The sequence below is a fragment of the Microtus pennsylvanicus genome, chromosome 8, assembly GCF_037038515.1.
Source record: "Microtus pennsylvanicus isolate mMicPen1 chromosome 8, mMicPen1.hap1, whole genome shotgun sequence".
Classification (NCBI taxonomy): Eukaryota; Metazoa; Chordata; class Mammalia; order Rodentia; family Cricetidae; genus Microtus; species Microtus pennsylvanicus.
Genome location: NC_134586.1, coordinates 27,336,196 through 27,355,805, shown reverse-complemented (window position 1 = coordinate 27,355,805; position 19,610 = coordinate 27,336,196). Strand labels below are relative to the sequence as shown.

The window sequence follows — 19,610 nt, the reverse complement described above, 5'->3', positions numbered from 1 at the left end:
GGAAGATGTATCTATCCACGGGTAAAGTGAGAACCTGAGGTCATAACCCCAGAACCCAGGTAGAACTGTATGCTACAGCATGCAGCTAAAATTCCAGTGCTCTTATGGAGAGATGGGACACAGAGAAGGGAACATTCCCAGAAGCTTAGGGGCCAGCTAAAGAACAAAGAGACCTTGTTTCAAACAAGATGAAAGCCGGACCAACACCTAAGGTTGATGACTGCCAGCACTCAAACACATATTACACACACACATACACACACGGCAGGGCGGGGGGGGGGGGTGAGCGAGAAGGAGGAGGACAGAGTAGGACAGGGAGAGATACGGAAGAAAATAAGCTTTTAACTTAAAATAAACTCAGGCTGGGAATATAGATCATTTGGAAACAAGATCTGCCCAGCATGAACAAAGTTCTGGACTTGAGCCCCAGCATTGCATAAAATGGATGTTATAGCACACACATACCAGTAATGACAGCACAAGAGGTAGAAACAGCAGGGTCAAGGTCATCCTCATCTACAAAGATCAGTTTGAAGTGAAACTCACATACGTGAAGCCCTGCCTCAAAGAAACAAAGTCCTATCAACAGCAACAAACCTATATAATATTACCTTAAACATAACAAAAATCTTTAAGCATTTAAAACTCCATTGGAAGACATGAACTAATACCTCAAGAATAGATAGATAGATAGATAGATAGATAGATAGATAGATAGATAGAGAGATAGAGAGATAGATGATAGATAAAAAGTTAGCCATGCTCCCATATGAGAAAACAAATGCTTCTCGTGGGTTAGTTCTTCCCCCAGCTCATTTGCACCATCCCCAGGGGGTTTTCACATAAATCAAAAATGCTGACTCTAAAATTCAAATGGAGGACTAAAAGTACAATAGCCAAACTAGCCAAGCATGGTAGAGCAGAGGAGGCAAGGCAGTAGAATCACCACAAATTTGAAGTCCATGTGGTCTATAAACCAATTACCAAGACAATAGCCAAGGCCATATACTTAAAAAAAAAAAAAAAGACCACAAGATGAATTCATGAATAAAGGTGTTTGCCATATATGGTGGTTTGAATGAGAATGGCCCCCACAAGCTCATATGCTTGAATATCTGTTGGTGAAATTGTTTAAGAAGGATTAAGAGGTATAACCTTCCTTGTTGGAGAAGGCATGTCACTGGATCATTCTGAGTTAGCTCTCTGACTCTCCTCTCGGCCGCTGCTCCAGATGTCTGCCACCATGTATGTCTCTGCTCTACTATTACAGACTCTTAACCCTCTGGAACTTAATGCCAATTAAACTCTTTTACAAGTTGCCTTGGTGTAGTGCTCTGTTACAGCAATAGAAAAGTAACTAATACCTAAGTCTGGTGAAATTAGTTCAATCCCCACAACCTACACAAAGTCAAGGGAAAAAGCCAGCTCCACAAAGCTGTCCTTTGACCTCCACTATGCATGATGGTGTTCATACTCACATACATATATCCACATATACACACAGAATCAATTTTTTAAAACAAGGAGAGGCTAGAGCAATGGTTCAGAGGTTAAGCACACTTCCTGCTTTTGCAAAGGACCCAGGTTTGGTTCCCAGCACTCCCATGGCAGCTCACAACCATCACTCCCCAGTTCCAGGAGATACACTGCCATCTTTGACCTCCATGGGCAGCGGGGATGCATGTAGCGCACATACATTCATACACATAAAATAAAAATAACTAAATCTTTTTTTAAAGAAAAAATGGAACTAGATAGATGGCTTAGTGGTTAAGACCATTTGCTGCTCTCCCCTAGGATCTGAGATCAGTTCCCAGCACCCACAAGGGTGAAGCACAACTGCCTGTTATTCCAGCTCCAGGAGATCCAAGCCTCTGGCCTCCACAGGCAGGTATGCATGCACACACATACAGTCATACATTCACACAAAGTTTCATATATCCAATATAGTAAGAGCAAATACTTATTAAGACTATTTTTAGATACATAAAGAAGACAACCCCAGTGCAAGGTAAATTACAGGTCTATAATCCTTTATTTACAACATTTTTTAAAAACTAATTTTTAAAAAATATTTTTAATTATGAGTTGGGTGGTAGTGGCGCATACCTTTAATCCCAGCACTGGAGGCAGAGGCAGGTGGAGCTCTGTGAGTTCAAGGTTAGCCTGGTTTACAGACTGAGTGTCAGGACAGGCTTCAAAGCTACAGAAAAACCCTGCCTTGGGAAAAACAAAAAAAAGATTTTTAATTATGTGTGACTGTGAGTGTTCTCAGAGGTTGTCAGAGCCCTTGGAGCTGGAGTTACAAGTGGTTATACACCATCTGATATGGATGTCAGGATCTTGGGGCCTCTGTAATAGTATAAACTCTAATACTGCTCTTCCTGAGGACCTGAGCTTGGTTCCTAGCATCCACATCAGACAGCTTACAACTGCCTATAACCCCAGCTCCAGGGGAATCAGACACCTCTGACCTTTGTAGACACTTTCATTCATGCGCATACACACACACACACACACACCTAATTAAAACAACAAATAAATCTTTTAAAAAAATAATATTTGCTGTTAGCCACTGAGCCATTTCTCCAGCCCCCCTCCTCACTTTTTGTAAACTAACTTAGCAGGTAAACCTATCATGATGCAAGGTTTCCTAGTGCTTTTATCTGTAACACTGTGCCTAGTGTCATGCATTTCATCAATGAAATAATGTGGATGATCAAAGATACTGCATAATGCCCAATCATATTCTGAGAAAAATTCTGGGAAACAAAGTTGTATCAGATCATCATATTCTCATAAAGAACTATAGACCTTATTATAAAGACAGACATATCAACATGCTTATAATTCCAGCTACACCAAGTCTGAGGCAGCCTGGGCTACACAGTAAGACCACATCTCAAAAACTAAAGAAAGATAAAATAAATAATACAATTAAACCAGCTGGGCATAGCTGTATTTGTTTGTAATACTAAACAATGGGGAGAATGAAGGCCAACATGAGTTTTTACAAAGCAAGTTCCAAACCAAGCTAGGATATCTATATCAATATAGATAGATAGATAGATAGATAGATAGATAGATAGATAGATAGATAGATAGATAGATAGATAGATATAGATAGATATTTATATACTGAGATATATAATGTATCTATAGATATCTACCGATATATATCTCCAGCAAAACTCTGCCTCGGAAAGACAAACTGGAAAAAAATAAAATACAGACTACTGCCACTGCTCTTGGTTGACAGCCAGATCTTAATTATAAGATCTGATTTCTGAAGACACTACACACATTGGCCACAGAATACAAATCAAGTTGGTAGAGACCAGTAAGGTTCCTCCCTGGTACCTAGTTCTCATAATAGGTGCTATGCAGGCTACTTGAGGAGAAATAGAAGTTATCAACAATATTCCCCATATGTGAACAGCAATCAAGGGGATGCCACAGATGTTATAGAAGTAACCAATCTCTTTCTGGTTGACTTAAGAACTGCTATAGAGGAGGAAACACATGCTGGCACTGAAAATCTGGCTAAGAACCTATGGTTGGGAAGCTCACAACCCATGGGTGAACCTACTACTCTTTTTAAAAAAGTATTTTGCTAAACAGACATAATACCAAGCTGCCCTCTAAACTCTCTCTGTAGAGTATTGCCACTGCCTGTTTCTTTGTGCAGTAACGGTGGTTAACACAGAAACTCACAGCTAGTCAGAGTGCAGACAGTATGTGACTGGGGAGCACTCAATTCCCAAAGGGACATCCGTATCACACCTCCTCTCCAAGGCTTGGGGACCATTGAGGAACAGGAGGCGGAGGGACCTTAAGAACCAGAGGTCAGGGAAAATCCACAGCAAACAGTGTCTTCTGATGACAGAACCACTACACTAATGCACTCACAGCAGCTGCAGCTTGCCTACACAAGATTAAGCCCGTCAACATTCTAACATTCAGTGGGGAGGACTTTAGAAAGCCCTACACATGCCCTTAACTGTGGGGCTATAAACACTGATGGCTTCTGGAAGAAAAGAGAGTCAGCTTTCTTTAGGGGTACAGTCCATTTTAGCTGACCATGTTCCAGTGTGTGGCTCAACTCCCAGAAAGTATATGAACAACACAACTGAACAAAAGAGAGAGACAGAGAGAAATTGGAGGGATTAAAATCCATAACCTGAGTTCCTTATATAAAATGGCTTTCACATCCACCATTATACTTTAAGTCCTTTCTGGTCCCGTCAATAATACCTAACTAAATGTAAACTCTATAAAAATAATCATCATGTTTATTATATTTAAGAAAGTGGTTGATAAGAACAGTTTTTTGTTTTGCTTTGTTTTGTTTTGTCTGAGACAGGGTTTCTCTGTGTAACAGCTGTCTCGGAACTAGCTCTGTAGACCAGGCTGGCCTCGAACTCACAGAGATCCATCTGCCTCTGCCTCCAGAGTGCTGGGATTAAAGGCGTGTGCCACCGCAACCTGGACAATAAGAACAGTTTGTACATGTTCAATACAGACACATTTTTTTCTAAATACTTTTTATCATTGGTTGGTTTGATCTAAATGCAGAATCCTCAGATCCAGTTCAACTGTGTTCACAACCCCATCCATCCTATACAATCCCCTCATCCTGCAGAATATCAAAAAGGAACTCTAGATCTAGAAAACATCATAATGAGTGAGGTAACCCAGACCCAGAAAGACAAATATCATGTGTACTCACTCATAAGTGGCTTTTAGACATAAAGCAAAGAAAAACCAGCCACAACTCACAACCCCAGAGAACCTAAGAGTACCCTAAGAGAGACATACATGGATCTAATCTACATGGGAAGTAGAAAAAGACAAGATCTCCTGAGTAAATTGGGAGCATGGCAACCATGGGAGAGGAAGGGAGGGGAGCGGAGAAAAATATATAGCTTAATAAAAACAATAAAAAATATTTTAAAAATTTGTTTAAAGAGGAATGTTACATACCAAAACCAATCACTTAGCATTTCACAGTTCTCCAATCAATCACTCATTATTTCATACCTTCTCTCTGCCTATTCTGGACTTTTCATATACATGGAATTAAATGTGACCTTTTAGGTGAAAGATTAACAGCAAAGGGTGTCAAACTTTTTGCTATCTAAGCCATTTTACAACACTCCAAATACCACCTTTCATGTATGGTCTCAATGAGTTCTCAAAATAGAAAAACAAAACTGAATTCAAGCCTGGGCACTACCATGCCACCACAAAGCTTCTAAGTCATAAAAAATATAAAATGTCCAACACATAACCCCAACCACAGATACACTTACTCTCTTACTCAGAATCCTGCAGTGTATCCCAAGTTAATACACATCCACAGATAGCAACTGTATGGACCCTTGAATTCTCACTCGTCCTACAAAAGCTAGAAGCGGCTCATCCCTCCTACACTTCCTGGGCATCCTGCAGGGGCTATACTGCCTGATACCTCCTCTCTCTTCCTATCCCACCCAGCTTGCATCCAGAACCCCCCCCCGTCTGCCTCCCTCCCCTCTTTGGCCACATAACATCTCCCAGCTCAGCCTGTTCGGGCGCTGGGACCAAATCCGAATCGAGAGGGCAACCGGGAGGGCGGTAGTTCCTTTGTCTCAATAGCCTGCCTGGCAGCAAGCAAGGCAGGCCCTTTGTTTATGAGCTACCCACGCAGCACAGAGATCCAATCTGGGCACCAGGAGAGCCATCATTGGGGTGAGTGAGTGAGGCGGCAGCCCAGAACAGGGAACTCAGATGTTCCTCATCCCTCCTACACTTCCTGGTCATCCTGCAGGGGCTATACTGCCCAATGCCTCCTCTCTCTTCCTATCCCACCCAGCTTGCATCCAGAACCCTCCCCCCCGTCTGCCTCCCTCCCCTCTTTGGCCACATAACATCTCCCAGCTCAGCCTGTTCGGGCGCTGGGACCAAATCCGAATCGGGAGGGCAACCAGGAGGGCGGGAGTTCCTTTGTCTCAATAGCCTGCCTGCAGCAAGCAAGGTAGGCCCTTTGTTTACGAGCTACCCAAGCAGCACAGAGATCTGATCTAGGCACCAGGAGAGCCATCACTGGGGCGTGGCATCACTGGGAAGGTACATCAGTAGGCAAGGAGACCTGATCCTGTAAAAGAAGATCCATAGGGGACCATTCGGAGGAAGAGATGGGCAGGCGCCAATGCAAAAATTCACCCAACAATCTGAAAAACATGAAACCACCAGAACCCAGTGACCTCACAACAGGAGGACATGAACACCTTAATCAAGAAGAAGTAGAAAAAATTGACTTTATGAAAGTGATAGAGGCCCTTAAACAGCATGTAAAAAACGCCCTTATAGAAATGGATGAGAAGTATAACAGAAAGTTTGAAAAATTGAGTAAATCAGTGAATGATACCCTAGGAAACCAAGGAAAAACAAGCAGATAATGGAAACAGTTCAAGACTTGAAAACTGAAATGGAGGCAAAGAAGAAAACACAAACAGAGGGCCGGCTGGACATGGAAAATCTAGGTAAATGAATAGAGACTACAGAAACAAGCATAACCAGCAGAATACAAGAGTTAGAAGAAAGAATCTCAGATTCTGAAGACCATAGAGAAAATAAACACACTGATCAAAGAAAACAGCAAGTCCAACAAACTCTCATCACAAAACATTCAGGAAATATGGGACACAATAAAAAGACCAAACCTAAGAATAATTGGAGTAGAAGAAGGAGAAGAAGTGCAGCTCAACAGTCCAGAAAATATATTTAATAAAATTATGGAAGAAAACTTTCCCAACCTAAAGAAAGATGTACCTATGAAGGTTCAAGAAGCATACAGAACACTGAATAGGCTGGATAAAAAAAAATCCCCTCGCCATATAATAATCAAAACACAAAGCATACAGAATAAAGAAAGAATATTAAGAGCCGCAAAGGAAAAAGGCCAAGTTACTTATAAAGGTAAACCTATCAGACTTACACCTGACTTCTCTATGGAAACCATGAAAGCCAGAAGGTCCTGGATAGATGTACTGCAAAAACTAAGAGACCATGAATGCAAGACCAGACTACTATACCCAGCCAAGCTTTCGTTCACTATAAATGGAGAAAACAAAATTTTCCAAGATAAAAACAAATTTAAACAATATGTAGCCACGAATCCAGCCTTACATAAAGTAATAGAAGGAAAATCACTAACCAAGGAGTCCAACAATGACCACAATAACTCAGACATCTAGAGACCCTTCACCAGCGCAACTCAAAGAAGGGAAACACACAAACTCTACTACTAAAAAAGTGTCTGGAGTTAACAACCACTGGTCATTAATATCACTTAATGTCAATGGGCTCAACTCACCTATAAAAAGGCACAGGCTAAGAGATTGGATACGAAAACAGGATCCAACATTCTGCTGTTTACAAGAAACACACCTCAACCACAAAGACAGGCACCTACTCAGAGTAAAAAGCTGGGAAAAGGCTTATCAAGCAAATGGACCTAAGAAACAAGCAGGTGTGGCCATACTAATTTCTAACAAGGTTGACTTCAAACTTAAATCAATCAGAAGAGATGGAGAGGGACATTTTATACTCATAACAGGAACAATTCATCAGGATGAAGTCTCAATCCTGAATATCTATGCCCCTAATATAAAAGCACCCACGTACGTAAAAGAAACATTACTAAAACTCAAGGCAGCCGTCAAACCGCACACACTAATAGTAGGAGACTTCAACACTCCTCTCTCACCAATGGACAGGTCAATCAGACAGAAACCTAACAGAGAAATAAGAGAATTAATGGAGGTAATGAATCAATTGGACTTAACAGACATCTATAGAATATTCCACCCAAATAGGAAAGAATATACCTTCTTCTCTGCAGCTCATGGAACTTTCTCGAAAATTGACCACATACTCGGTAACAAAGCAAACTTCCACAGTTACAAAAAAATATTAGTAACCACCTGTGTCTTATCAGATCACCATGGATTAAAGATAGAATTCAACAACAATGCTACCCCCAGAAAGCCTACAAACTCATGGAAACTGAACAGTCAACTACTGAACCATACCTGGATTAAGGAAGAAATAAAGAAAGAAATTAAAGTCTTCCTTGAATTCAATGAAAATAAAGAAACAACATACTCGAACTTATGGGACGCTATGAAAGCAGTCCTAAGAGGAAAGTTCATAGCACTAAGTGCCCACTTAAAGAAAACAGAGAAAGCACATATTGGAGACTTAACAGCCCACGTGAAAGCTCTAGGAAAAAAAGAAGCAGACTCACCTAGGAGGAGTAGAAGACTGGAAATAATCAAACTGAGGGCTGAAATCAACAAAATAGAAACACAGAAAACAATCCAAAGAATCAATGAATCAAAAAGCTGGTTCCTGGAGAAAATCAACAAGATTGATAAACCCCTATCCAAACTAATCAAACGGCAGAGAGAGAATATGCAAATTAATAAGATCAGAAATAAAAAAGGGGGACATAACCACAGACACAGAGGAAATTCAGAGAATCATTAGATCTTACTACAAAAGCCTGTATGCCACAAAACTGGAAAATGTAAAAAAAAAAATGGACACTTTTTTAGATAAATACCATATACCAAAGTTAAACCAGGACCAGGTGAACAATCTAAATAGACCTGTTAGTCGCGAAGAATTAGAAGCTGTTATCAAAAACCTCCCTACCAAAAAAAGCCCAGGACCAGATGGTTTCAATGCAGAATTCTACCAGAACTTCCAAGAGCTAATACCTATAATCCTTAATGTATTTCACTATATAGAAACAGAAGAGTCATTACCAAATTCCTTTTATGAAGCTACAGTTACTCTGATACCAAAACCACACAAAGACTCAACCAGGAAAGAGAATTACAGGCTAATCTCACTCATGAACATAGACGCAAAAATCCTCAACTGGCAAACCGAATCCAAGAACACATCCGAAAAATGATCCATTATGATCAAGTAGGCTTCATCCCAGAGATGCAGGGCTGGTTCAACATATGAAAATCTATCAATGTAATCCATCATATAAATAAACTGAAAGAAAAAAACCATATGATCATTTCATTAGATGCTGAAAAAGCATTTGACAAAATTCAACATCCCTTTATGATAAAAGTATTGGGAGAAATTAGGGATACAAGGGGCATACCTAAATATAATAAAAGCTATATACAGCAAGCCGACAGCTAACATCAAATTAAAAGGAGAGAAACTCAAAGCCATCCCGCTAAACTCAGGAACATAACAAGGCTGTCCACTCTCGCCATACCTCTTCAATATAGTGCTTGAAGTTCTAGCAATAGCAATAAGTCAACATAATGGGATCAAGGGGATTAGAATTGGAAAGGAAGAAGTTAAATTTTCATTATTTGCAGATGATATGATAGTGTACATAAGCGACCCCCAAAACTCCACCAAAGAACTTTTACAGCTGATAAACACCTTTAGTAATGTGGCAGGATACAAGATCAACTCAAAAAAAATCAGTCACCCTCTTATACACAAAGGATATGGAAGCAGAGAGGGAAATCAGAGAAGCTTCACCTTTCACGATAGCCACAAACAGCATAAAATATCTTGGGGTAACTCTAACCAAGGAAGTGAAAGATCTATTTGACAAGAACTTTAAGGCATTGAAGAAAGAAATTGAAGAGGATACCGGAAAATGGAAGGATCTCCCTTGCTCTTGGATTGGGAGGATCAACATAGTAAAAATGGCAATTCTACCAAAGGCAATTTATAGATTCAATGCAATCCCCATCAAGGTCCCATCAAAATTCTTTACAGATCTTGAGAGGACAATAATCAACCTTATATGGAAAAACAAAAAACCCAGGATAGCCAAAACAATCCTATACAATAAAGGATCTTCTGGAGGCATTACCACCCTGACTTCAAACTCTATTACAGAGCTACAGTAATGAAAACAGTGTGGTACTGGCATAAAAACAGAGAAGTCGACCAATGGAATCGAATAGAAGACCCGAATTTTAACCCACAAACCTATGATCACCTCATTTTCGATAAAGGAGCTAAAAGCATACAATAGAAGAAAGAAAGCATCTTCAACAAATGGTGCTGACACAACTGGATGTCAACCTGTAGAAAAATGAAAATAGACCCATATCTATCACCATGCACAAAACTCAAGTCCAAATGGATTAAAGACCTCAATATCAGTCCGAACACACTGAACCTGATAGAAGAGAAAGTTGGAAGTACCCTACAACAGATGGGCACAGGAGATCGCTTCCTATGTATAACCCCAGCAGCACAGACATTAAGGGCAACATTGAATAAATGGGACCTACTAAAACTGTGAAGCTTCTGTAAAGCAAAGGACACTGTCACTAAGACAAAAAGGCAACCCACTGACTGGGAGAAGATCTTCACCAACCCCGCAACTGACAAAGGTCTGATCTCCAAAATATATAGAGAACTCAAGAAACTAGAATTTAAAATGCTAATTAACCCAATTAAAAAATGGGGCACCGAACTGAACAGAAAATTCTCAACAGAAGAAGTTCAAATGGCCAAAAGACACTTAAGGTCATGCTCAACCTCCTTAGCAATCAGGGAAATGCAAATCAAAACAACTCTGAGATATCATCTTGCACCTGTCAGAATGGCTAAAATCAAAAACACCAATGATAGCCTTTGCTGGAGAGGCTGTGGAGGAAGGGGTACCCTCATCCATTGCTGGTGGGAATGCAATCTTGTGCAACCACTTTGGAAATCAGTGTTTCGGTTTCTCAGGAAATTTGGGATCAACCTACCCCTGGACCCAGCAATACCACTCTTGGGAATATACCCAAGAGATGCCCTATCATATGACAAAAGCATTTGTTCAACTATGTTCATAGCAGTATTATTTGTAATAGCCAGAACCTGGAAACAACCTAGATGCCCTTCAATGGAAGAATGTATGAAGAAAGTGTGGAATATATACACGTTAGAGTACTACGCTGCGGTAAAAAACAATGACTTCTCGAATTTTGCATGCAAATGGATGGAAATAGAAAACACTATCCTGAGTGAGGTAACCCAGACCCAAAAAGATGAACATGGGATGTACTCACTCATAATTGGTTTCTAGCCATAAATAAGGGTCACAGAGTCTACAATTGGTGAACCTAAAGAAGCTAAATAAGAAGGTGAACCCAAGGAAAAACATGTAGTTATCCTCTTGGATATGGGAAGTAGACAAAATTGCCGGGGAGAAAATTGGGATCTTGGGGATGGGGTGGGATGGGGGTAAGGGGAGATGGGAAGAGAAAAGTGAGAAGGGGAGGATGGGGGAAACTTGGGTAAACAGGATGATTGGGATAAAGGAAGTTGGATAGGGGAGCACGGAAGCACAATTCTTAGTTAAGGGAGCCACCTTAGGGTTGGCAAGAGACTTGAACCTAGTGTGGCTCCCAGGTGCCGAAGGCAATGTCCCCAGTTAGTTCCTTGGGCAGATGAGGATAAGGAACCTGAAATGACCCTATCCTATAGCAATACTGAAGAATATCTTGCATATCACCATAGAACCTTCATCTGGTGATGGATGGAGATAGAGACAGAGACCCACACTGGAGCACAGGACTGAGCTCCCAAGGTCCCAATGAGGAGCAGAAGGAGGGAGAACATGAGCAAGGAATTCAGGACCAGGAGGGGTGCACCCACCCACTGAGACAGTGGAGCTGATCTATTGAGAGCTCACCAAGGCCAGCTGGACTGTGACTGAAAAAGCATGGGATAAAACCGGACTCTCTGAACATGGCGGACAATGAGGGCTGATGAGAAGCCAAGGATAATGGCACGGGGTTTTGATCCTACTTCATGTTCTGGCTTTGTGGGAGCCTAGCCAGTTTGGATGTTCACCTTCCTAGACATGAACAGAGCGGGGGAGGACCTTGGACTTTCCACAGGGCAAGGAACCCTGACTGCTCTTTGGACTGGAGAGGGAGGGAGAGAGGAGTGGGGGGAGGGGGAGAAGGGTGGGAGGAGGGGAAGGGAAATGGGAGGCTGGGAGGAGGAGGAAACTTTTTTCTTCCTTTTCTCAATAAAAAAAAAAAGCTAGAAGCGAACCATGGAACGATAAGTAGCAATCTCTTCCTCGTTCCTAACAGGTGGGAGACAATAGCTCTCTACAACCAAAAACATCTTCCCAGAGAAAACACCAAGTACTCCTAAGACAAATGGAACTAGGAAATGCTTTAACAGCAACATGTTAGAGTAACCTACCTTAAATTAATTATAATTGAATAGGCTCGTGTAAATGTGCTATGAGACATTTACAAGAAGATGCAAAAAAATGTAATAGACTACCATTCGCTTGTTAAAGCACTGCCATTAAAATTCTGGCCTAACCTCAGAGTCACTAGACTAACCTGCTGTGCTAGGTTATACTCCTCAGTAATTATCATTTATTATCTGAAAATGAGTTAAGAATTTTAAATATTGTATTTAAAATTTTTGAAAGAGTCTGTTTGTTTTCTCAAAAAGCTATAAAATTGCTAGGGTCAAGAAATATTCATTTTGGGGCTGGAGAGATGGCTCAGCAGTCAAGAGCACTGACTGCTCTTACCGAGGACCCGGGTTCATATCCCAGTGCCCACATGGCAGCTCACAACTGTCTGAAAATCCAGTTCCAGGGGATCTGACACCTTCACACCAATGCACATAAAATAAAGCTAAATAAATCATAAAAAAATTAAAAAAAGAAATATTCATTTTAAGTTCTCTGTAAAAAGATTTAAAGATCATACTGAAGTACATACAATTTGGCAGAACTAAAATTTGAAATGAACTACCATTTTAAAAGGAAATTTCAACTTTTAATATTTTTGTAGCAGTGGAGATTGAACCAGAGCTTGCACATGATAAGTATGAACTCTACTACAGAGCTATAGCTCCAGTTCATAAGTTTTGCTTTTTTGCTTGTGTTTCGAGACTGAATCTCATGTATTCTAGTCTCTCTAATTTGTCATGTAGCTGAGAATGGCCTTAAAGTTCTGATGTTCCTCCTTCCACTTTCCAAGTGCTGGGATTACAAGCATGTACCATCATGGCCAAATCTACAAGTTTCACTTTTTAAAGTAGTCTTCATGTTTAATAGGTCCCAAGGTAAATCTGCAATGATGCTCATTACTGTATCACTTATACCAGCAAGAATGTAAATTTCCAACAAGAAACTGGTTTAAATAAATCATGTTATTTCTAAACCCTAAATATGCTTATCTTTACCTGACATGCAAAGACATTTACAATATACTATAAAATAGAAAGGTAAGTTGTGAAAGAATGCATACAATAAAATCACTAGTATACAAAGTGATGAACATGCATGTGTCCATATACACACAGGTATAATTCCAGCCCTTGGGTCACAAGTGGCCAAAGCTAGCTAAGAATTTTTCTGTGATTTTTTTTTTGCATGTATGCAATGTTTGCATGTGCATGGATGCATGATGTGTATGCACACACTTGTAGAGGCCATATGTTGATATGTTATCTTCTTTGATTACTCTCTTCCTTATATACTGAGGCAGGATCTCTCACCTGAACCCAGAGCTCACTGAATTGGCTAGTCTAGTTAAGCAGTCTATTCTAGGGATCGTCTGACTCTGTCTCCAGAGTTCTGGGATTAGAGGCAGCTGGGCAATTACCTGGATGCTAAGAATCCAAACTCTGGTGCTCATATTTGCATTGCAAGCACTCTTACCTGCTAAGCCATTTTGCTAGTTCCTTCTGAAATTTTTGTGATTTGATGGTGTAATTCTCAAGGGTAAGCTTTGGAGATGACAGTGTGTAGCAATATCAAAAGTATAACAAAAATCTGGGACACCTCATTGAGTAAAGGTGATTTCCACCAAGTCCAACAATCTGAGTTCAATCTCAGAGATATGGGAGAAAGAAATGGCCCCAAGTTGCTTCCAATGGCTACACAGAAAATAATAAAAAAAATTTTTAAAAAAACTGTTTTGTTAGGAAAAAAATCATTTACCACACCTTGTCACAGAGGTCAATCTACCTCTTTTTTTTTTAAAGATTTATTTATTTATGTATGTATACAGTGTTTTGTCTGTACCTATGCTTGCAGGCCAGAAGAGGGCACCAGATCTCATTATGGATGGCTGTGAGCCACCATGTGGTTGCAGGGAATTAAACTCAGGACCTCTAGAAGAGCAGTCAGTGCTCTTAACCTCTGAGCCATCTCTCCAGCCCCAAGAAGAAATCTGACCCCACTGGTGATGCTGTGAGCCACCATGTGGGTACTGAGAATTGAACTCAGGTCTTCTGGAAGAGCAGGCAAGTGCTCTTAACCACTGAGCCATCTCTCCAGCAATCTACCTCTGCCTCTTGAAGTCAATCTCCCTCGGCCTCCCAAGTGTTGGGATTAAAGGTGTGTACTACCACACCCAACTACTCTCTTCCTTTTTTTTTTTTTGTTTTTTACTTTAAGAACTTTAACTTTTAGCTTGCATATATTTTTAACACACTGTAAATCATTTAAAGGTTTTGTTTTGTTTTGTTTTTGAATCTCTCTTTACTGTATCTCTCTCTCTTTTTCTGACCACATGAGCCTTTAAATTACTGAGGATTAAAGCCGTGGCTTTGCCAGCTAGATCCAGCCCATTCCTTAGCTTTCCAGCCTCATTCATGTGCCTTGTCTAACAAAATAAGAAAGCATTATTTTTATGGGGTTTTTCTGTTGTTGTTTTGTTTTGGCTTGGCTTGGTTTTTTGTTTGATTTTTCAAGACAGAGTTTCTCTGTGTAATAGTCCTAACTGTCCTGGAACTCAGAGATCAGACTGCCTCTGCCTTCGGAGTACTGGGATTAAAAGTGTGCACCACCACCACCACCGATCTGCTATTGTTTTTAAAAGTCTCACTATAAACTAAAACATTAAATAAGGACCATTCAGCACTAATTTTCAAGGTAATCAATGACCAATGACAGAGGTCTGAATAGTGATTGCTAATATTTCTATGAACAGTAGACTTTAAAAAAAAAAGAAAAGAAACTTACACATTAAAGAAAACTTACATCTTTGTTCCACTTTCTGCATGCAACTTAGTAAAACTAGGTTTGTTCAAGCCATGTGCCTGATTATTCAAGCTTACCCTGACTCTTCAGTATCTACTGGAGACTGGGAACTACATACAGCACACTGGCTAAAGCACCACTACAAGGGTATAGCAACCTGAAAGAGGGTCTCTGGTAGGAACAAAATATGGAATTAAAGGGGCAATCATAATACTTGCCACTGTTATCATTTCTCCCTTTTATAGAAGGGTTAGTAACTCAGTTACAAATCGGGTGGATTACAGGTTTTAATTATTCTTATCAGTTAATCAAGTTAATTGTAAGTTCTATCAACAGTCTCACCATGACAAATACATTGTCAAACAGATACTTAGGAGTAAACAGTGGTTAAGCAGGCCCTGGACTTCTATCAACAATCTGCCACTCGGACAGGGGAGGCAAGCTTTAGGTTGTGGAGCCTCCCTTAACTCTAGGCCTCACTTACACCATCATCTTTTAGAATGCTAAGATGTTCAATTATAACTTTAATTATCTTGCATTTTATACCAAATTTCACGCTAAGTAAAATAAATCATGAGCAGTAGTATAGTGTGATAAGGGCATGACATCCCAGCTACTTGGGAGATTGAGTCAGGGGAATAACTTGAACCCAAGTTAGACAAGAGCAGCTTGGGCAATTTAATAGTAAAACCCTGCTTATTAAAAAAAAATGAAATTTAAAACCAGATGTAAGCCGGGCGGTGGTGGTGCAAGCCTTTAATCCCAGCACTTGGGAGGCAGAGGCAGGCGAATCTCTGTGAGTTCGAGACCAGCCTGGTCTACAAGAGCTAGCTCCAGGACAGGCTCCAAAACTACAGAGAAACCCTGTCTCGAAAAACCAAAAAAAAAAAAAAAAACAATAAAAAAAAAAAACACAGATGTACCTATTCACAACTTCTACCCACTGCTGCCAGCACCACCACCTCTCTTTTTTTTAAGGAGATATGGGTTCATGCAGCCCAGGCTAGCCTTGAACTCACTATACAGCTGAGAATAACCTGGAACTCTGATCTTCCAGCCTCTACCCTGAGTTCTGCAGCCTTACACCATCGTGCCCAATTAAGAAGGTGCTGAACATCTAACACAGGGCCTCAAGCATGCTAGGCAAGCACTCAACTATATCCACAGCCCTGGATGCTTATTTCACTATGCTACTGACTGAGCCTCGAGCATCACGAGCACGGAAACACTCAGCTGTCTATCCCCAGGACACTCAACACAGTTTTGTTTTGTTTTGTTTTGTATGAGACAGGGTTTCTCTGTGTAGCCCTGGCTGTCCTGGAACTCACTCTATAGACCAGGCTGGCCTTGGTCTTGAACTCCTAGAGATCCATCTGCCTCTGCCTCTCGTGCTTGGATTAAAGGAGTGCACCCTCACCTCATACAGTTCTTAATCTGGCAAGCTGATTCCAACTTTGAAATAAAAAGTCAACAGGCCCATAGTCAAAGAAGAAATTTAATCGTTTTATTAAGTTAAAATTCAAATACCATTTTGTAGTATATGTTGATAAGTTTTAGCAAGTTTGTACAGTTATACAACCATCACAATGCTTAAAATACTTCAACTAACACAAAAAAGCTTCTTATGCCAGGTATGTTAGTACCCACCTATAAACCCAGCTCTCAGGATGCTCAGGCAACAGGATATAGGTTTTGAGGCCAGCTTGGGTTACACATTGAGTTCCAGGTCAGCCTGGGCTCCAAAACAAGGAGGAAGAGGTAGGTCCTATATTCATTTTCAGTTAATCCTCAGTCTTATCCCTTGATCCAGCCACAACTCATTTGACTGACCTTCCTATAAATTTCTCATAAATAAAATTATAAGCCAGTTAATTTCTTCATTTAACATAACATTTTGAGACTATTTATAATGTTTATTCATTTTTACTGTTCATCAGCTCACCTGTTCCCAAATTTTGCTGTTGTAATTAATATTGCTGTGAATATTCACATACAAATCTGTGAACATGTTTTCATTTCCTCTTTTGCAGACACTACTTACAAAAGTTAAAGGCATATAGTAAATATGTTTGACTTGTTTTCATAATATCTGCCATGTACAGGAATCCCAGCTCCCCCACTTCTTCACCTGCACCACCCCACTCTTTTGATTTTAGCTCTTCTGAGGGTGTGGGTGGTTACCTCACTGTGGTGTCCCTACTAATGACCAACGGTGGTGAGTAGCTTTCCCAGGTGCTCATTACCATGGTACAGTAGGAGCTATTCAAATCTTTTGTTCATATCTGTTGACTTGTTTGTCCTATTAGAAAGAATTCCTTATATATTCTAAATGAAAGGAGCTGGAGAGATGACTCAGCAATACAGAGTGCTGACTGCTCTAAGAGAGGGCCAGAGTACAGACTACCACTCACATCAGGCCGCTCACAAACACCTGGAACTCCAGCGCCAAAGGACCCGATGCTCCCTTCTGGTGTCCGTGTACTAGCACGTACACACATAAAAACAAAATACAATCTTTTAAAATAAGAATAATGTTCCAAATAAAAGACACAAATCCTTTATCAACTATATGGTTTGCAAGCATTTTTCTCCCACCTGTCATTTGCTTTTTATTTTGTTAGTGACAGCTTTTAAGAGTAAAACTTTTAACTTTTTGGTTTTTATTTGGGGGGGGAACAGGGTCTCTCTATATAGTTCTGGCTGTCCTGGAACTCACCACGTAGACCAAACTGGCCTCAAATCACATCTGCTGCCTCTGTCCTCTTTCCCATTGCCCCAAGTGCTGAGACTAAAGCTTTGTTTCCAATCCTGACAAAAAAACAAAAAACAAAAAAAACCAACTCTGATAAACATGCAATTGTCTTATTTTCTTATATGAGTTATGCTCTTAATCAAATACCTAGGAAACCCTTGCTGGGAAGATTACTTGTGCTTTGTAGTTTAGCATCAGCCTGGAAAATATACTAAGGACCCAAAAATCCATCGCAAGTAAAAAACAAAATCCTGGAAAGAAAAGGGAAGCAGCCAGGGGTAGAGAAGCAGCAGAGCGAGCAGAACGATTGGGCATGAACTACAACGACACCCATCTATGAGTATAGTGACACCCATGTCTACTGACCTAAAATACTAACTGAACACATTCTTTCCTCGCTCAGCAATTCAGAATTTCTCCTATGATGTAAAATTTGGGGTTCTTTTCTTTATCTTGTATATGCTGATATCCAATTGTTCTAGTACTTTCCCCCACGGAACACCTCAGCACCTCTGTCAAAAATTAATCAGCTGGGTCTGGTGGCACACACCTTTGAACCCAGTGGCTGGGGAAAAGAGACAGAGACAAGTCATCTACACAGAGAATTCCAGGATAGTTAGAGCTACATAGAGAGACCCTATCTCAAAAACAAAACAAAACAACAAATTAACCAGAATATAACCAGCACACAAGAGACACCTGTGCACTCGTGTTTACAGTTATAGTATTTATAGTGTTCACCATATAGATGTTTCTATTAATCACCAGAGAGCAGGATAAACTCAGGTCATTTGCAGGAAATGTGTAGAACTGTGTCCCAGTTTACTGCTCTGCTGCTATGATAAACACTGACCAAAAGCAACTTGGGAAGGGGAGAGTTGATTTGGCTTCCACATCACAGCCCATCCCTGAGAGAAACTAGAGCAGGTGTTCAAGTAGAATCCTGGAGGCAAGACCTCAAGAGCATGGAGGAACACTGCTTACTGTCACTCCTCATGACGTGCTTAGTCTGATTTCTCATGATACCCAGGACCACCTACCCGGGGTGGCTGCACCCACAGCAGGCGGTGCTCTCCCACATCAATCATTAATCAAGAAAATGCTCCACAGGCCACCAATCTGATGGGCATTTTCTCAGATAACCCTAGTTTGCATCAAGTTTTCAAAACATACCCAGCACAAACTGGATGACACCTTGTCGCCTTGTTTTATAAAATAAACCAAATTTTAAAAAAAAAGTCTCCTGTTTGTCTTTCAGATGTAGAAACTGGAGGGGGGAAGGGATGACACAGGAGTAAAAGGGGGGTACAGAGGCTGTAGTGAGTGGGGAGACTGAAAAGACAGAGAAGGCAGTAGAGGGAGAAAAAATATGATCAAAGCAACACATATGGACATGCCATAATAAAGCTCATTAATTTCTGTCACTAATACAGGTTAATAAAAAAAAGATGGCCTATTCAAAAAAAAATAACTAACCATAAATGTGTGGATTTAGTTCTGAACTTTCTATTCTGTCCATTTCACCTGGATATGTATGTATGTTTGTATGGCCATTCCTATACAATTCCTATTGTCCTGATTACCAACCATGACAGTCATTGATGGCTACTGAGTGTCAAGCAAACAGTCTTGAAAAGCAAGAGGGACACTTCTTATACAGATGTTAAATCTGACCCTAAGGGGCTGGGGAGATGGCTCAGTGGTTAAAAGCATTGCCTGCTCTTCCAAAGGTCCTGAGTTCAATTCCCGGCAACCATATGGTGGCTCACAACCATCTGTAATGAGGTCTGGTGCCCTCTTCTG

General features: G+C 40.5%; 1 protein-coding gene across 13 annotated transcripts in view; it reads right to left on the bottom strand.

The window, feature by feature from the left end:
* Window positions 1-19,610, bottom strand: part of Erc1 (ELKS/RAB6-interacting/CAST family member 1) — a 350,007-nt gene that overhangs the window by 318,272 nt on the left and 12,125 nt on the right. The gene's annotated exons all lie outside the window — the stretch shown is intronic.